Raw genomic sequence first — 6,444 nt, forward strand, 5'->3', positions numbered from 1 at the left:
TGTGACGACGACGGTCATCCCCGCCCTAATGAGAAGCGCCATGCGCGCCTCTGTGCGGGCCTTCCCTCTCTGTATCTAATAGGGCTAATGTTCCAAACTTTGGCTTTGATTGGGATTGGAGCTTTCCAAACTGTTGCTACATATTTGCTATTGAATGAGACATGGTATTATGTTGGTGCGCTTTTGCCTATTGGGCTGACACCTATCTGCGGTGCCATGGTAGTCGTGTGTACGGTGAGGCTGCTAGCAATGCCCATGATGGCGAGGTGACTGCGATAGGGGTGCTACTGACATTGAAAAGTCTAGGAGAAGGCTCTTCTCCCTTAATGGATCATCTAGAGGCCAATAAAGCCGGATCAAATCGGCGCGACATAGCCCAATGGAGGTGGTTTTGGGTCGTGATGCAACAGCAACTGACTGCCCGATTATTATAAGCAGGTCGGGTCTTGATCCATGTCCTTTGGGCTTTGGGCCCAATTCTTGGGTGGTGCTCCTAGGGTTTCTAAAGGAGAATTTAGGCCACAGTCCCTGTAATAGAGTTAGGGCTTTGGTTTTTAATTTGTAAAAAAAATAGCCTGCAAAGCTGTCAAAGTCGGTATCTGTTGAAGAAGGAGCAAACTCTAACCCTCAAGGGAAGGAGTTTGTTGTTGTTTAGTTTTTTTTTTTTCCTAGGGTACTAAGCCTGTGTGAGTTTGAATGAACTTCTATGAGTCTTCTATGATGTTTCTAGGTTCTTGCTTGTACCACAATTGCGTAATTGGCAAGTGATGACTAGTTGAATGATTCCCTTTCCGTAGAGAGTGAGGTTTGTTGATTCTTGTATGGGTTTGCTTAAATGTGAGGGTCCCAAAGATCTTAATGGTTTGCTCTAGTTTAGGTAGGTAGTTCTGATTTTCTTGCCGGATTTTTTATGTAAGTTTTGGTAGACTCTACCCTTTGTTGATCTAATGAATTCAACTTCTAATTCAAAAAAAAAAAATTCAACAAAGATATTTTCAACAAGGATACAAAAATCTTTATATTGTGTAATTAATGCATAATAAATACAAAAAAAGTAAGAGGAAACATAATCCTTGGACTTACTTTTCCCAAACCCCTGTGGACCAAATAAGGGATTTATAGATGAAGTTTTAAATCCTCCTCCAGCATGATAACCACACTACTTGGAGGAGATACACGATGACAATGAAATGAGTGTTGATAACTAGGAGAAGATTTTCTTGGCCTAGGTCATTATTGTTAGACAGAGTTTTGGGCTCATTTTGCTATATTTTATCAAGTGTTGAGTTATCAGTCTGAATTAGTTTTTGACTAGCTCGGTGAGCCTTTTTTTGCATTTAACGTCTTGTCATCTTTATTGAGTACACAATAACTAGTTTTAGGGTGGAGGAGTTTTGGACTTTTAGTTGTGCCTTGGAGTCTTCCATAGAAGCTTGGCCCCTTAATCTTAAGGGATTTCATATCAGTTAGTTTGGTCGATTGTATATCTTAATTTAACTTTTATCTATTTTCTTCAATAGATTTAGTGAAAAAATGGGGAGTATCATTGCGGATGCTCTAATCTACCATTATTTAGTAAAGGGAAAAAAAATGCAAACAGTACCTGACCTTTGACAAATTAGTAACTTTAGTACCTGATAAAAAAAATATATCACTTTGGTACCTGAATTCAGACCCCGATCCAACATTAGTATATGAAACACTGTTGGCAATTACGCCGTTAGTCAACTGACATATAATAAAGGGTAAATGGGTAATTTGAGTCTCAAATGTTATTTTTTGTTTTTCCTCCACTCTCTGGTCCAAATCAAATCTGGGCACCCAAAAATTTGCTCTGGGCACCCATCTCACCATTGATTTGGCGAAGAGAATTTGACTTGGATGAGAGACGTGGAAGTAGAAGAAGGGGACAAAGAGGAGTAAAAAGAGGTGTCGGAGTGTTAGCATTGAAGCCACCCTCAAGTGCAAGAGGTACAAGTTATAGAATAGGGGATTAAGTAAGGATGTCGAACCCACGAGGATTGGTAAATCCTTTCCTAGCTAGGGAAAACTTAAGGAAAAACTAGAAGAATATGCAAATGTACAATCACAAACAAAGGCTCACAAGTGAACCAAAGTTCATGGTGAGTATGTGCAAGATGGTGTGTAGAGATTTGATTTTGATTTTGAGATTGGTTTCTATTCAAATTGAGACAATGAAAGCAAGTAATATAAACTAAGCTAAACTAAACAAGTTGTTATCAAATGGATGGGAGTTAGGGCATCGGGTTTTACCTTTTGCCTCCCTTGCAAGCATTAAAGCAATTGAATATGAATGATGCAAAGCTAATTGTCCAACTACCCTATTAGCATCCGGATAGGACTACTAAGGCTTAAACCCCTTTCATTTTATTAACTCTAACCGGATAAGTGTAGAGCTAACTACCTAGAGACAAATTCAATTACCGGATAGGTCTCAATCCTTTGCCCCTAAATGCATAAAGCTTAGAGTTTAGGTAACCAAGCAAGCAAACCAATCCTATCTCTAGGTGATTTTAGCTCACTACCCTCACATGCATACATGGTGTGCTTTCATGCTCCCTTTTTGCCTAAAGGTAATCAATGTCTAGGAAAAACTTCATGTCATGGCAAACACATAACTCAAATTGATTAGGTCTAAGTGATGCATTCAACTATTGACTTAGCATGTGAGAATGACAACATGAATTTGCATCAATTTATAAACAAAAGCATCAATACAAGCAAGTTTGGCTAGGGCTTTCAACCCTAGCCCCAACTAGTTCACTACTCACATGCACATAGTTAGATACACAAGCTTCAACATTCTATTAAACATCAAATACATAAAGAGATAGAGAGTAAAGGGTGACTATTGATGATGCCGGAAGATGTGGTGGAGATGGGTCTCCAAGAACATGATGTGGTGGTAGTCACCTCCTTCTCCTTGCTCCAAGCTCTTGATATTGGTAAGAATAGTGAAATTTGGGATCTCTAAGGTGAGTTGTGGTGTTGAGTGGTGGAGGAAATGGAGGTTGTAGTGGTGGAAATGGAGGGTATAGAGGTGGAGATGGTGGTTTTAGTGGTGGAAATGGTGGTTTCTTCCCTAGAGAGAAAATTGATCTTAGATAGGATGAAGATGATTGAATGAAGTCAAGAATGCTGAAGAATTGGTCTTTGGCCTCTCTTTGATCAGCTATGTGTGTCCTCTTTGGTCCCAAAGTGTGCAAAAGATGCTCTTACACCATTGTCCCCCAAATGGTCCCAAATTGGCAAGGTGACAAAAGGACAAGGTGAAGGGAGATATTTGAATTTCAAGTGATGGGAGATTCTCACCACCATGGTCCTCCTTTGCTGGAGAAAAGAACCTCCATGAGTGGCGGCTCGTCGGAAAAGTTTGCCGGAAAAATCGCCGGAAAAGTCGATTTGCAAATTTTCTTCCAATCTTCATGTCTTCTTCCCCTAGCTTTAAATCTCCGCATTTCAAGCCTCAAATAGTCATTTTATTCTCAATGCAAAGTTTCCTACAAATAAAAGGAAATGGATTAAAAAGGGCAAAATAGCATGGAAGACAAATCAATTTTCATAATTATGGGGCACACTTGCATAAGTAATTTGTGACTCAACACGGAGGCTGTTAACGTGGCGGAGGAGGCGGAAGACGACGGATGCTTACTTTTCTGATTTGAGCTTCTGATTTCTCTGATGCATTACATATGTAAAACAGACCCAACACCTAAAGCCGAACGAGGATGAAGAAGAAGAAAGAAAGATTGAGATTTTAAGCTTCGTTAACTAGCTTGATTCTGGGATTGTGGTTTGTTTTCAAATTCTGGTGTTTGGTTTTTTTGGTTGGGCTAGTGTTTCTCTTTGTTTCGGGTTTTTTGGAGGGTTGGTGATGGAGTAGAAGAAAGCGCAGAGTTTATGGCTGAATTGAGAGAGAGAGAGAGAGAGAGAGAGTTGCACGTTCCTCTTTCTAAAGACAAGTGTATGATTATCAATCACCTAACAAACTTCAGCAACAGTCTTATTAATTGCTTTGCTTCTACAATAGCAGCTACTCTCTTACAAGTTCCTATGGAAACCAAAACAGATCAGCAGCTTCACGTGGTTCCAAATCCACCATTATAACCACCCCTCTCAATGCACCATTCATCTCTAAATCTATCCAATCAAGCAAAAGTTTGGGTTTAGAAATTGACCTTCTTGTCATCAAATTTTCATCTATTAAAGTTGGGTTGCAAATCTTGCGGCCAAATTTGGGATTCCAAGGCTCATCTTTCATGGAATTTGTTTGTATGCCCATACCTCCCAGGCACAAGTATCGGAAGCACAAGACTCGTATCGCCAATGCAGAAGGAAAGTTCCCAGTTGAGAGTCCCGATACCCCTCGGGGCAATATCGGGAACCCCAAACGTCCCACACCGAAAGAAACGAAACCAGGCTCCCATAAATCTGCTACAATAAAGTCATCTCCAACAACCCAAAGAGGTAACTGTTTACTATCGCTTTCCATTATCATTATCTTATAACGATACTGACTTAGGCATCGGAGTCTTGAAGGCCGGCACACCCGGTCTTCCCTCTGACCTTTGTTGTTTTACAGATAAGCGAGACCGATAGCGATAGTGACAGACCAGGTTACCCCGTGGTTTAGCTGGATCAGACCCTCTCCGAGACAGCTAAAACATTTGGAGCTAGAATGAGGGTCCTCGCTCCTTGCTGGCAGAACAACACACTCCCAAAATGGCTACCAGCACTCCCGATACCAATAGCGACGATCCGCCCCATAAGGCAGCGGCCCGCGAGGTCTAGCGCACGCTTGAATTTTTTAGCCCGAACACCGAGGCACGTTCGGTCATGACCACAGACGCAACCACCGCACTTGAGATAGCGATGCGCAACCTAATGGAGACACGTGCACAGGCTGAGGCCGAGCGTGCGGCAGCTCGCCAAGAGATTGAGAATATGGCAAACCAGAATCGTGTCCTCCGAGAGGCACTCCAATGGCGAGTCGCGAGCAATGAGGCGTTAGACAGGGCCCGTCAGCAGGAGACCCTGATACCAACCATTGATCAGCTGAAACAGAATTGGTTTTTTCGCCTTGTGTGCTTCAATGAGTGTGATACTCTACCAACCTCACATGAAGGTTTCATTTGATTCAATTTCTTTTGTCATTCCTAATCTTCCAGATGAGATCAAGACCATAAGAAACCAAGTAAGGAAGGAAAATAATGATAAAGAAGAGTGGTTGCCTAAAGAGTTTGAGCAGAGAATGCAAGGTAAGGGACTCATTGTAAGAGGTTGGGCTCCCCGAAATCGGCAACCTCATCAAAACTCTCCGTGGCCATAGAAACTACGTTGGGGGAACAAGGAAAGTTGGGAGGAAGAAGAAGACGAAGAGAGCGTGAAGAAGAAGAAGAGATTGAGTGAAGGAACGAAAATGCCCCTCAAAGTTTGTCACCTGGCAAACGTCGTAATGGCCAACAGTGTTTCAGGTACTAAAGTTACTAATGGGCCAAATGCCAGATACTGTTTGCATTTTTTCCCCTTTAGCAAATGCTAACTATTTTTTAGCCAAATTTAAGCTAAAGTAGTTAATTTTAAGGGCAAATGTCCATTTACCCAAATTTGAGCTACACTAACCCCATTTACCCAAACATCTTATAAGATTGTCCACTTACTCAACAAATAACATATTTTTTGCCCTAATACCCAATTAAGTTATTTATTTATTTATTTTTGGGACAATTTTTCCCACTCTCCCTTTGTCACATAGAGAGAGAGAGACTTCACCGGACTCCGGTCGTCGGCCACCGGAATCCGGTCACTGGCCGCCGGAATCCGGCAACCGGCCGGTGTCCTGTTTTATTGCCCCCCCAATAAACTGTTTATTACCCCCAATAATACCCAATAAAATTTTTATTGCCTCCGCATAAACTTTATTGCCCCCTAATAAAAATTTTATTGCCCCCCAATAAACTTTTTATTGCCCCCTAATAAATTTGTTAATAAAAGTCTCTAGCGACCTCTTTGTGAACTTTCGGCAACCTCTGGACCGGTAACCGGAGTCCGGCGTCCTATTTTATTGCCCCCCAATAAACTTTTTATTGAACCCCAATAAACTTTTTATTGCCCCCTAATAAACTTTATTGCCCCCAATAATACCCAATATGTAAAAGTAAATTGAGAATTGGAATTGGTCTACTCATTTCATTTTATAGTCCATTTATATAGGGAGAGAATTACAACGGAAATTTCAATTACAATGATGACATTAAATGCTGATTGATCTGTAATCGATGTTGATTGATCGATAATCGCTAATTCCTTGATTCCCTCTTCGTCAGTCACTTTGACGAAGGCACATAATGTGCTTTTCCTTTAACACTCTCCCTTGTGCTAAGTCAAAGACGAAATGGTGCATGAGTTGTTGCCTCACTAAAA

The sequence above is a fragment of the Rosa rugosa genome, chromosome 2 (assembly GCF_958449725.1).
Source record: "Rosa rugosa chromosome 2, drRosRugo1.1, whole genome shotgun sequence".
In the NCBI taxonomy this organism is placed as follows: domain Eukaryota; kingdom Viridiplantae; phylum Streptophyta; class Magnoliopsida; order Rosales; family Rosaceae; genus Rosa; species Rosa rugosa.